The sequence below is a fragment of the Dendrobates tinctorius genome, unplaced genomic scaffold (genome assembly GCF_039654945.1).
Source record: "Dendrobates tinctorius isolate UK_male_01 unplaced genomic scaffold, ASM3965494v1 ptg000070l, whole genome shotgun sequence".
In the NCBI taxonomy this organism is placed as follows: domain Eukaryota; kingdom Metazoa; phylum Chordata; class Amphibia; order Anura; family Dendrobatidae; genus Dendrobates; species Dendrobates tinctorius.
This window is the reverse complement of record NW_027361738.1, coordinates 98171076-98184930: the sequence shown is the minus strand read 5'-3', so window position 1 is coordinate 98184930 and position 13855 is coordinate 98171076. Positions and strand designations below refer to the sequence as shown.

General features: G+C 44.2%; 1 protein-coding gene across 2 annotated transcripts in view; it reads left to right on the top strand.

Annotated features, from left to right (window-relative positions):
• The window catches only part of ADCYAP1R1 (ADCYAP receptor type I), a 357068-nt gene that overhangs the window by 231592 nt on the left and 111621 nt on the right, over nt 1–13855 (top strand). The window lies entirely within an intron of this gene.

The following is a 13855-nucleotide window of genomic DNA, read 5'->3' as shown; positions in this document are numbered from 1 at the left end:
ATCTGTGGCGCCTCTGAGGCTCAGTCGCCACAGAGGTACTGCACCTCCTCCTGAGGTGTACTATCCCACCATCCAGGTAAGGTGGAGACTCCTGACCACGCTCCAACACCTGCACCCCCACACCAAAAAGTAGTGTAGCAAAGCACCTTCGGCGATTCCCTGCTTGGAGTATAGCAAAGCTCCCATTGGTGGCTCCCTGCTTGGAACACGAAACGTGCTGGGAGGTGGGTGGAGTTAGTTTACATTACAAGGAGCGGGAAGAGTTTAGGATTAGAGGTCAGTTGGATAGAGAGAAGAAGATCCCTGGAGAGAGGGATAGATGGATGGAAGTGCTGCAGCGGATCCCAGTGACCTGGGTCTGCCCGCACGGGAAAGGAATAGAAAGAGCAGCGAAGCCTGAAAGCCTGATTCTCCATAGAAGGAAAGATTAGTACGGAATGTGAGGAGTAAAAGGGAAAAGAGGAAGTGGGTTAGAAGAGAACCCTTCCTAGAAGTTCTATGCGCAAGGCTGGGGCCCGGTCTCCGAGGTTGTATGGGTACTAATGGTCCTGCAGCAGACACCGGAGGAATAGAAGTAGTGACCACTTTATTCCCACACAAGACTTGAGGGCACAACAGCAACTGGATAGTGAGCCGGGACTTGGTAGCAAGGAGTCCCCGAAGCAGGCTACAGCTGTCTGCCGTACAAGTAGGGTTCATAAGAACATCGGACAGGAGGAACTCCAGTGTAACTCAGTACTGGGAGTACTTCACTTAAAGGCGCTATAAGAGGAGACATTCAGAAAGGCACATATGTTGGCGGAGTGTTGGAAAGGAGTACTTCATCTGGCCTGGAGGTTGACTGAGTCCCTGGCCCGGAGGACACGGCACGGAGGCAGGCACCTATTTGTACAAGAGACTGTGAGTAAAGCTTTGGAACTACATGCCCTGGTGTCCTCCAATCTTTCCTGCGCCAACCTGCCCGGCACTGCTGCATCCTCTGCACCTGACACTACACTACCTAAGTGTCACCATACCTACTCTGCCCTGGGACAACAGCCCTGCCTGTGGAGGACTATAACATCATTGCTGCACCACACTATCTGTCCCAGAGGATCCGTCTGCAGGGTCAGCTTACATCTTCATTGCCGAACACCACAGGTGGCGTCACGAATCACTGATAAACTTTTACTACCACAAGCACACTGAAACAACCCCCTTTTATAATGGGCACCCAGGGCCACGGGCAGGGCCACAGTTGCTGTGACATCTCCCATTGAAGCTCATCGGGCCCGGTACCGAGTACCCCACAGCCCTGGGTGTGAGGGCGTCCCATATCTCTGTATACAGGGAGCTCCCCCCAGTGGTGGCTGCAGACAAAATGTTATCATGTATCTCTGTATACAGGGAGTTCCCCCTAGTGGTGGCTGCAGACAGAATCTTATCATGTATCTCTGTATACAGGGAGCTCCCCCTAGTGGTGGCTGCAGACAGAATCTTATCATGTATCTCTGTATACAGGGAGCTCCCCCTAGTGGTGGCTGCAGACAGGATCTTATCATGTATCTCTGTATACAGGGAGCTCTCCCTAGTGGTGGCTGCAGACAGGATCTTATCATGTATCTCTGTATACAGGGAGCTCCCCCTAGTGGTGGCAGCAGACAGGATCTTATCATGTATCTGTGTATACAGGGCGCTCCCTCTAGTGGTGACTGCAGACATGATCTTATCATGTATCTCTGTATACAGGGAGCTCCCCCTAGTGGTGACTGCAGACAGGATATTATCTTGTATCTCTGTATACAGGGAGCTCCCCCTAGTGGTGGCTGCAGACAGAATAGTATCATGTATCTCTTTATACAGGGAGCTCCCCCTAGTGGTGGCTGCAGACAGGATCTTATCATGTATCTCTGTATACAGGGAGCTCCCCCTAGTGGTGGCAGCAGACAGGATCTTATCATGTATCTGTGTATACAGGGCGCTCCCTCTAGTGGTGACTGCAGACATGATCTTATCATGTATCTCTGTATACAGGGAGCTCCCCCTAGTGGTGACTGCAGACAGGATATTATCTTGTATCTCTGTATACAGGGAGCTCCCCCTAGTGGTGGCTGCAGACAGAATAGTATCATGTATCTCTTTATACAGGGAGCTCCCCCTAGTGGTGGCTGCAGACAGGATCTTATCATGTATCTCTGTATACAGGGAGCTCCCCCTAGTGGTAGCTGCAGACAGGATCTTATCATGTATCTCTGTATACAGGGAGCTCCCCCTAGTGGTGGCTGCAGACAGGATCTTATCATATATCTGTGTATACAGGAAGCTCCCCCTAGTTGTGGCTGCAGACAGGATCTTATCATGTATCACTGTATACAGGGAACTCCCCCTAGTGGTGACTGCAGACAGGATCTTATCATGTATCTCTCTATACAGGGAGCTCCCCCTAGTGGTGGCTGCAGACAGGATCTTATCATGTATCTCTGTATACAGGAAGCTCTCCCTAGTGGTGGCTGCAGACAGGATCTTATCATGTATCTGTGTATACAGGGCGCTCCCTCTAGTGGTGACTGCAGACAGGATCTTATCATGTATCTCTGTATACAGGTAGCTCCCCCTAGTGGTGACTGCAGACAGGATATTGTCTTGTATCTCTGTATACAGGGAGCTCCCCCTAGTGGTGGCGGCTGCAGACAGGATCTTATCATGTATCTCTGTATACAGGGAGCTCCCCCCTAGTGGTGGCTGTAGTCAAACCAAATATTTGCTGTGGATTCTGTATCAGAAAAACAGATTTCTCATACCTATGAAAAACAATTATCAACTTATTTTGCAAAGGATTTTGAACATAAAATTGAAATGGTGTTTACAGTAGCCTCCTCCGTGGTTGATAAAGGCATATGGAAAGGGGCTGTGGATTGGGGATAAGTATCCCTTGAAATGAAGCCTAAATCCGTTGCCTCCAGGGTCCTAGTGCAGCTGCACATTTGATCAGCCGGTGATAGATTAGACAGAGCTGAGCAGGCGGCATGATCTGGCATCGCCCGTACCCGCGCCGCCTGCTTCCCGGTTGCTGTGACTACAGAACGAGTCTTATTTTTGTATCTTCTGCTGTTTGTCTAATTAGGATGCAATAATCAGGTAGCGGCGGTGACAGAACTGATCTAATTCCCTATTACAGAAAAAAAAATCTGCATTTTATCTTCAGCTGTGGCATTTCTCCTAGGTGAGGCGACCTAGGAGAGATGTCACAGCTGTGACTAAATTCCAGATTTTTTTTTAAATCACGGCCAGCATTGCTCCTGAGGACGGTCCGCAGGCTCGGCTGTCAGGTACAGTCTCCTTTTTCTGTGTTATCCCCCAATTGTGATCTCTGTAAAATTATCCATGTGGAAAAGACTAATAGAGCATTGATTCATGAATACAACTCTAGACCAGCAGTGAAAACAGACATTAATGTTTGATGTGCACCCGACAGCAGCAGATCTCAAAGTATACAGCAAAAGTGCAATATAAGATTCCATGGGAACTATATGCATTCATTAGCAAAGGTCTCCCCCTAGTGGTCAGTCAGGGTTGCCAATTTGTGCATAAAAAGAAAATGTTGACTAGTAAGAGGCATTCACTAAAGTGAGGTAGTGTGTGCGTAACTATATTAGATTATATACATCCACCAGTAGAGGGAGTTTACTACATACAAACTTATATAGTCACCAGGAGGTGGAGCTCGCTACATACAGTTTTATACAGCCACCACTAGAGGGAGCTCACTACGTACAGATTTGTACGGTCACCACTAGGGGGAGCTCACTACGTACAGATTTATACAGTCACCACTAGAGGGAGCTCACTACATACAGATTTATACAGCCACCACTAGGGGGAGCCCACTATATACAGATTTATACAGTCACCATTAGGGGGAGCTCACTATATACATATTTATACAGCCACCACTAGAGGGAGCTCACTATATACAGATTTATACAGCCACCACTAGAGGGAGCTCACTATATACAGATATATACAGCCACCACTAGAGGGAGCTCACTATATACAGATTTATACAGCCACCACTAGAGGGAGCTCACTACATATAGATTTATACAGCCACCACTAGAGGGAGCTCACTACGTATAGATTTATACAGCCACCACTAGAGGGAGCTCACTACGTATAGATTTATACAGCCACCACTAGAGGGAGCTCACTACATACAGATTTATACAGCCGTCACTAGAGTGAGTGTGCTACACACAGATTGATATGGTTACCACTAGAGGGAGCTAAGTATATACAAATTGTCCCTTGTATTTCACATATTGTTCAATCACACCTATGTTGTACTGTGTACTTGTAGAGTCAGGAGTTGTATGCATGTAAAATTCAGATCCCAAATGGAATTAGCAGAATATTTGTGCAGTAATCTGCTTTGGATCCAGTTCCAATTTTTCAAAATATGGAATACTCGGTTCAGTAGGACTTACACTGACAATATTTTAACTACGGCAATAGTTATGATAGCGCCGTCTGCTGGGTTGTGAGGATATCGCACTGTTCTCCTGTATCAGAATTAGTGATCTGTCGTGCTTTCATATAAGGCAACAAACAAGTTAAAATCTAGAATATAAAACTTGATAAAAACATGAGAACAGATGTGATTCAGTGTATATTATGTGGGCTGCATGTTGTATTAGAATCTGGTTCTGCGTGTGATGAATTTAGGTAGATAAATGACACCCAGCAATTTAAAAGCAGTGACACAAGCGTGAGTCATGCTGACGTAAATTGGTCCTGGACCAGAACTGATTTTCTCGGAGTCCTACTACTGCCCTCTAGTGGCTATACACTGGGAAGTGCTGCTTGAAGAGCTGTTGTGTTTGTGTAATTTCACCAGTTTACTAAATATATGTGCAAATGGGAGGATGATGAGAATATTTATGGAAAGATTCAGTTGGAATAATTCTAAAGCACAAAAAAATACATTAAAAATAATAATGGAAATGTTTTCAAATTAAGCATTACTGGCTTTGTCATGTCAATTAGTGAGTATGTGAGATGTGACAGTGATTTCCAGAGCTCCAAAGTCTGGAATGGGCATTCTACTCCCCACTGCAGCAAACTCTAGAGCCTGAGAGAGCTCAAAACATACAGATTTATACAGTCACCACTAGGGGGAGCTCACTACATTCAGATTTATACAGCCACCACTAGAGGGAGCTCATTACATACAGATTTATACAGCCACCACTAGAGGGAGCTCATTACATACAGATTTATACAGCCACTATTAGAGGGAGCTCACTACATACAGATTTATACAGTCACCACTAGGAGGAGCTCACTCCATACAGATTTATACAGCCACCACTAGGGGGAGCTCATTACATACAGATTTATACAGCCACTACTAGAGGGAGCTCATTACATACAGATTTATACAGTCACCACTAGGGGGAGCTCATTACATACAGATTTATACAGTCACCACTAGGGGGAGCTCAAAACATACAGATTTATACAGTCACCACTAGGGGGAGCTCACTACATACAGATTTATACAGCCACTACTAGGGGGAGCTCACTACATACAGATTTATACAATCACCACTAGAGGGAGCTCACTACATACAGATTTATACAGCCACCAATAGGAGGAGCTCACTACATACAGATTTATACAGTCATCACTAGAGGGAGCTCACTACATACAGATTTATACAGTCACCACTAGAGGGAGCTCACGGCATACAGATTTATACAGTCACCACTAGAGGGAGCTCACGGCATACAGATTTATACAGTCACCACTAGAGGGAGCTCACGGCATACAGATTTATACAGTCACCACTAGAGGGAGCTCATGGCATACAGATTTATACAGTCACCACTAGAGGGAGCTCACTCCATACAGATTTATACAGTCACCACTAGGGGGAGCTCACTACATACAGATTTATACAGCCACCACTAGGAGGAGCTCACTACATACAGATTTATACAGTCACCACTAGAGGAAGCTTACTACATACAGATTTATACAGTCACCACTAGGGGGAGCTCACTACATGCAGATTTATACAGCCACCACTAGGGGGAGCTCACTACATGCAGATTTATACAGTTACCACTAGGGGGAGCTCACTACATACAGATTTATACAGTCATCACTAGGAGGAGCCCACTACATACAGATTTATACAGCCACCACTAAAGGGAGCTCACTATATACAGATTTATACAGCCACCACTAGAGGGAGCTCACTACATATAGATTTATACAGCCACCAATAGAGGGAGCTCACTACGTATAGATTTATACAGCCACCAGTAGAGGGAGCTCACTACGTATAGATTTATACAGCCACCACTAGAGGGAGCTCACTACGTATAGATTTATACAGCCACCACTAGAGGGAGCTCACTACGTATAGATTTCTAAAGCCACCATGAGAGGGAGCTCATTACATACAGATTTATACAGTCACCACTAGGAGGAGCTCACTCCATACAGATATATACATCCACCACTAGAGGGAGCTCACTACATGCAGATTTATACAGTCACCACTAGGATGAGCTCACTGCATACAGATTTATACAGCCACTACTAGAGGGAGCTCATTAAATACAGATTTATACAGCCACCACTAGGACGAGCTCACTACATACAGATTTATACAGCCACTACTAGAGGGAGCTCATTACATACAGATTTATACAGTCACCACTAGGAGGAGCTCTCTACATACAGATTTATAAAGCCATCACTAGGGGGAGCTCACTACATACAGATTTATACAGTCACCACTAGGGGGAGCTCAAAACATACAGATTTATACAGTCACCACTAGGGGGAGCTCACTACATACAGATTTATACAGCCACCACTAGGGGGAGCTCACTACATAAAGATTTATACAGCCACCACTAGGAGGAGCTCATTACATACAGATTTATACAGTCATCACTAGAGGGAGCTCACTACATACAAATATATACAGTTACCACTAGAGGGAGCTCACTACATACAGATTTGTACAGCCACCACTAGGAGGAGCTCACTACATACATATTTATACAGCCACCACTAGGGGGAGCTCACTACATACAGATTTATACAGCCACCACTAGGGGGAGCTCACTACATACAGATTTATACAGTTACCACTAGGGGGAGCTCACTATATACAGATTTATACAGTCACCACTAGAGGAAGCTTACTACATACAGATTTATACAGCCACCACTAGGGGGAGCTCACTACATACAGATTTATACAGTTACCACTAGGGGGAGCTCACTACATACAGATTTATTCAGTCACCACTATAGGGAGCTCACTACATACAGATTTATACAGCCACCACTAGGGGGAGCTCACTACATACAGATTTATACAGCCACCACTAGGGGGAGCTCACTACATACAGATTTATACAGTTACCACTAGGGGGAGCTCACTATATACAGATTTATACAGTCACCACTAGAGGAAGCTTACTACATACAGATTTATACAGCCACCACTAGGGGGAGCTCACTACATACAGATTTATTCAGTTACCACTAGGGGGAGCTCACTACATACAGATTTATACAGCCACCACTAGGAGGAGCTCACTACATACAAATTTATACAGCCACCACTAGAGGGAGCTCACTACATACAGATTTATACAGTTACCACTAGGAGGAGATCACTACATACAGATTTATACAGTCACCTCTAGGGGGAGCTCACTACATACAGATTTATACAGTCACCACTAGGAGGAGCTCACTACATACATATTTATACAGCCACTACTAGAGGGAGCTCATTACATACAGATTTATACAGTCACCACTAGGGGGAGTTTACTACATACAGATTTATACAGTCACCACTAGGGGGAGCTCAAAACATACAGATTTATACAGTCACCACTAGGGGGAGCTCAAAACATACAGATTTATACAGCCACTACTAGAGGGAGCTCATTACATACAGATTTATACCGTCACCACTAGGAGGAGCTCACTACATACAGATTTATAAAGCCATCACTAGGAGGAGCTCACTACATACAGATTTATAAAGCCATCACTAGGAGGAGCTCACTACATACAGATTTATACAGCCACCACTAGGGGGAGCTCACTACATACAGATTTATACAGCCACCACTAGGGGGAGCTCACTACATACAGATTTATACAGCCACTACTAGAGGGAGCTCATTACATACAGATTTATACAGTCACCACTAGGGGGAGCTCACAACATACAGATTTACACAGTCACCACTAGGGGGAGCTCACTACATACAGATTTATACGGTCACCACTAGGGGGAGCTCACTACATACAGATTTATACAGCCACTACTAGGGGGAGCTCACTACATATAGATTTATACAGCCACTACTAGGGGGAGCTCACTACATATAGATTTATACAGCCACTACTAGGGGGAGCTCACTACATATAGATTTATACAGCCACTACTAGGCGGAGCTCACTACATATAGATTTATACAATCACCACTAGGGGGAGCTCACTACATACAGATTTATACAGCCACCACTAGGGGGAGCTCAAAACATACAGATTTATACAGTCACCACTAGGGGGAGCTCAAAACATACAGATTTATACAGCCACTACTAGAGGGAGCTCATTACATACAGATTTATACCGTCACCACTAGGTGGAGCTCACTACATACAGATTTATAAAGCCATCACTAGGAGGAGCTCACTACATACAGATTTATAAAGCCATCACTAGGAGGAGCTCACTACATACAGATTTATACAGCCACCACTAGGGGGAGCTCACTACATACAGATTTATACAGCCACCACTAGGGGGAGCTCACTACATACAGATTTATACAGCCACTACTAGAGGGAGCTCATTACATACAGATTTATACAGTCACCACTAGGGGGAGCTCACTACATACAGATTTATACAGCCACTACTAGAGGGAGCTCATTACATACAGATTTATACAGTCACCACTAGGGGGAGCTCACAACATACAGATTTATACAGTCACCACTAGGGGGAGCTCACTACATACAGATTTATACGGTCACCACTAGGGGGAGCTCACTACATACAGATTTATACAGCCACTGCTAGGGGGAGCTCACTACATATAGATTTATACAGCCACTACTAGGGGGAGCTCACTACATATAGATTTATACAGCAACTACTAGGCGGAGCTCACTACATATAGATTTATACAATCACCACTAGAGGGAGCTCACTACATACAGATTTATACAGCCACCACTAGGGGGAGCTCACTACATACAGATTTATACAGTCATCACTAGAGGGAGCTCACTACAGATTTATACAGTTACCACTAGGAGGTTATCACTTCATACAGATTTATACAGTTACCACTAGAAGGAGTTCACTACATACAGACACCACTAGGGGGAACTCACTACATACAGATTTATACAGTCATCACTAGGAGGAGCTCACTACATACAGATTTATACAGTCACCACTAGGGGGAGCTCACTGTATACAGATTTATAGAGACACCACTAGAGGAAGCTCACTCCATAATGCCTTTTACAGCCATCATTAGGAAGACCTTGCTTCACATGGATTAATGCTGCCACCACTAGTGGGAACTAACCACATGCAAATTAATACATTTTTAAATAGGGTTTCTGCTTTTACAATTCCCTTTTGTTATAAAAGTCCCCACTCTCCTGTGATAAACTGATTTCCAAGTATCCGAGAATTGGGAAACCTAAATTTGCATGAAACGTTTGCATTTCCTACAGCGCCTCCGCAGGCGGAATGGAGTATTACACCCTACCTATTGAAATCAATGGGTTATTGACTTAAGACGTAAACCTGATAAGTCCTCCAGAGAGAGATGCTCTTTCTAACTACTTGGGCTAATAGAGGAGGATTTCTTTTATTAATATTCTCTGTTATAGTAAGTTTCAGTGAGTTTTTGCCCCGTTGTCTCTGAGATCCAGGGAAGCGATGATCCCGGAGTGAGAAGCGAGCTTTCTGCTCCTCGCTCCTTAGATTCACATATTATGAAATGAGCTAGTTCTTCGTTTCCCCGCAGGCAGCGGCTGGACGGCAGCGTCGTTTGCTCTCTTGTAGCAGCCATGTTTAGACAAATAATATACAGAACATTTATTATTTAGAAGCAGAATGTGGGAAGAGGCTTATCATCTCCCCGTCCTGAGAATCCCCACAACAGCCGGAGGGGAAGTTCTGTTATATTGTGAGCAGACACTGTGAAATATGGCGGCATACCGACACATTACTGCGATAATCACTGCGGCAAGAGAATCTAAAATCCATTACTGTGCAAAGACATCATAGCAGATACAAGACCCTCAGGCGGCCCCCCATAGGAAACATCCCAAAAGTATAGTCAGATGTAGCAGAGTTGTGTTTGTTCCAATGCGGCCACTACTACAACTTCCACAGGAATCACAATTGACTCATTTATCCATCAAATATTTTTAATCCTGAGTCGTCACGAACCTTGCAGGGGCTTAAGTCCACGTTCAAAGCTGCAGTGTAAAGGATGGAGGAGAGCAGCAGTCTAACACTTGGATAAAACAAGCAGTGGCTATTACCTCAGCTCAGCTATCCTGGAGTCTTCTATAAAACTGAGCAGTGATTCAGTGTAAATCATGGAGGAGAAACAATCCGAATCTCTGGTGAGCACGGAGGTGCATTTTAAACGACCTCAGACTCCATTCGCTAGAATTATTATCTAAAGCTAGATATAAAGGTATTTCACTGTAAGAAAATGTTTCTCTCCCCCCCCCCCCCGATCCCATTGATGGGACATATAAAGAATACTGGAGGTTGATGTCACATGCAGCACACAGCCAGGACTCGCCAGAAATTCCTGCAGCTCCTTTGATGTTCCTGTCGGCTCTTGGCAGCCTTCAGGACCAGTTTTCTTCTTGTCCATTTATCAATTTGGAGGGATGTCCAGTTCTAGGATTACATTGCGCCAAATATAAGCCCTTTCTCGATGACGTGTTCCCTGGTAGATCTATTGCCTGGGAAAAGTTTTTGCCCCTTCTCCTGAATTTTATCTTTCCACAGTGAGATCCTTTGCTGTGTTGTCAGCTGTTTACAGACCAGGAAATGTCAGGAACATCCTCCTAGAGCAGCGACACTTTCTATGGGGAGAATCAGAATTATTGTGCTCTGACTACTATGTGACATAAGGGTAATGAGATTGACTAATTCTAAACTCAACCACAGCCCCAATTATAAGCGGGCGTTTAAACTTATGCAACCCCATTACTTTGGTTTTATTTTTATTTTCCCCCTAAAAATAATTTCAGATTCTTCTCAATGGATTGTACAGATTATGGGTGAAATTAAAGGTAGAAAAAGTTCTGAAATTATTCTTCTTGGCAGATTATTTTTACATGACATTTCGCCAGGGGAGTGAAGACTTTTTCTATTCCCTGTATGTTATATACACCATGATCGTAACATTTAAAGAGAACAATAGGCGAGAGCGGGCGGCGCCATCTTTTTCTTATCTCATATCATTTTTTTTTTTTTAAATAACTCTTTTGAATAATCTTGTTTTAAAATAATTCTTAATGTTTATATTAAACAGACGAACAAAATGCAACAAAAAATATTTTTACTTTTATGGTTCCCGAGTTTCCTCCTTCTTTAAATTACAGAGAAATGTTACATCGAGACGATTAGAAGAAACATTTCATCCCAGCGTCTTTTCTTGCATTTAAAATTCAGGCTAATGGTGAAATTAATTGTCTAATTAGAGCTGGAGTGTGTCAGCGTGAAGAAGAGCGCGGCGCTGCTGACAGAGTGATGGCAGAAAAGAGGGAGAAAGTCGGCGATAGAAAAATCCATAGAGCAGAAATATGGAGTTTTTATTCATCTATGATATGTAGTATAAAGCGTCTGTCACTTTATATTTTATAACTCTTCGCATTAACAGCAATAACTCATTTCGCATGCAATGCCAAATCTGACCACATGGCGCGCTATTAAGCTATATGTTATTTAATTACTCTACAGCAGCATCTAGTGGTAAAAAATATTTGCTGCAATCACTTGTGTTTTTCAACCAATAAGTCGACTGATGTGAATTATTTATAGAGGATGTAACGTTCCACACTGTCTGTGGACGGGGATTACTCACTTTGCAGGTCTTGGAGACACTGGCGCACGCAGGGTTAAAACGAGTCAATTCGGTTTATTTTTTCCATAAACCATTGATGCTTGAACAAAAGGCATACTGTTTTAGGCTATGTGCACACGCTGCAGATTCTGCTGCGGATCCGCTGCAGTTTCTGCTGCGTTGTACAGTACCATTAAAAGCAATGGAAAATGAAAACCGCTGTGCACATGCTGCAGATTTTTCCGCAAGGATTTGCTGCGGTTTCAAATCCATGTCACTTCTTTGTGCGGAATCCGCAGCGGATACAGAGATACATGATAAGATCCTGTTTGCAGCCACCACCAGGGGAAGCTCCCTGTATACAGATACATAAGATCCTGACTGCAGCCACCACTAGGGGGAGCTCCCTGTATACAGAGATACATGATAAGATCCTGTCTGCAGCCACCACTAGGGGGAGCTCCCTGTATACAGAGATACATAATAAGATCCTGTCTGCAGCCACCACTAGCAGGAGCTCCCTGTATACAGAGATGCAGTGATAAAGTCCTGTCTGCAGCCACCACTAGGGGGAGCTCCCTGTATACAGAGATACATGATAAGATCCTGTCTGCAGCCACCACTAGAGGGAGTTCCCTGTATACAGAGACACATGATAAGATCCTGTCTGCAGCCACCACTAGGGGGAGCTCCCTGTATACAGAGATACATAAGATCCTGTCTGCAGTCACCACTAGGAGGAGCCCCCTGTATACAGAGATACATGGTAAGATCCTGTCTGCAGCCTCCACTAGGGGGAGCTCCCTGTATACAGAGAAACATGATAAGATCCTGGCTGCAGCCACCACTAGGGGGAGCTCCCTGTATACAGAGATACATGATAAGATCCTGTCTGCAGCCTCCACTAGGGGGAGCTCCCTGTATACAGAGATACATGATAAGATCCTGTCTGCAGCCACCACTAGGGGGAGCTCCCTGTATACAGAGATACATAATAAGATCATGTCTGCAACCACCACTAGGGGGAGCTCCCTGTATACAGAGATACATGATAAGATCCTGTCTGCGGCCACCACTAGGGGGAGCTCCCTGTATACAGAGATACATGATAAGATTCTGTCTGCAGCCACCACTAGGGGGAGCTCCCTGTATACAGAGACACATGATAAGATTCTGTCTGCAGCCACCACTACGGGGAGCTCCCTGTATACAGAGACACATGATAAGATCCTGTCTTGATTTCGAGTATCTTCCGTGATGTTTTTTATTTTAAAAATCCACATTAAAACTTTTCTTGCCGCCCATCCACCCTAAACTTTTCCAGAGTTTATTAATTTGTTGACCACTGGGTGTCAGTCTACAGGTACTAAAAAAGGAAATTGTAGTCCTTTAAGAAAAGCAATGAATGGAATATTTTATTGTTTCCGTTCTTTAATCTGTTCTCTCATCATGGGGAGTTTGTAGAGCAGAGACTGGTCCACGGCACATCAATATGGGGCCCCATAGCTGGTGCTGGCTGATGGCACAAGATCATTCATCCTAGGGGAGGACGGCCAAACACCAATTGTCATTTTCACCCTCTTTCTTTGAATTATCTTGACTTTCAAAAAAAAAGACCATCAGACAAACTGAAATAATTACCTGGTGATTTTTCCCTTACTTAAAGGGATTTTGGGAGTGTACTTTTATCACCGCCGTTTGGTGAAGTCTCAATGTC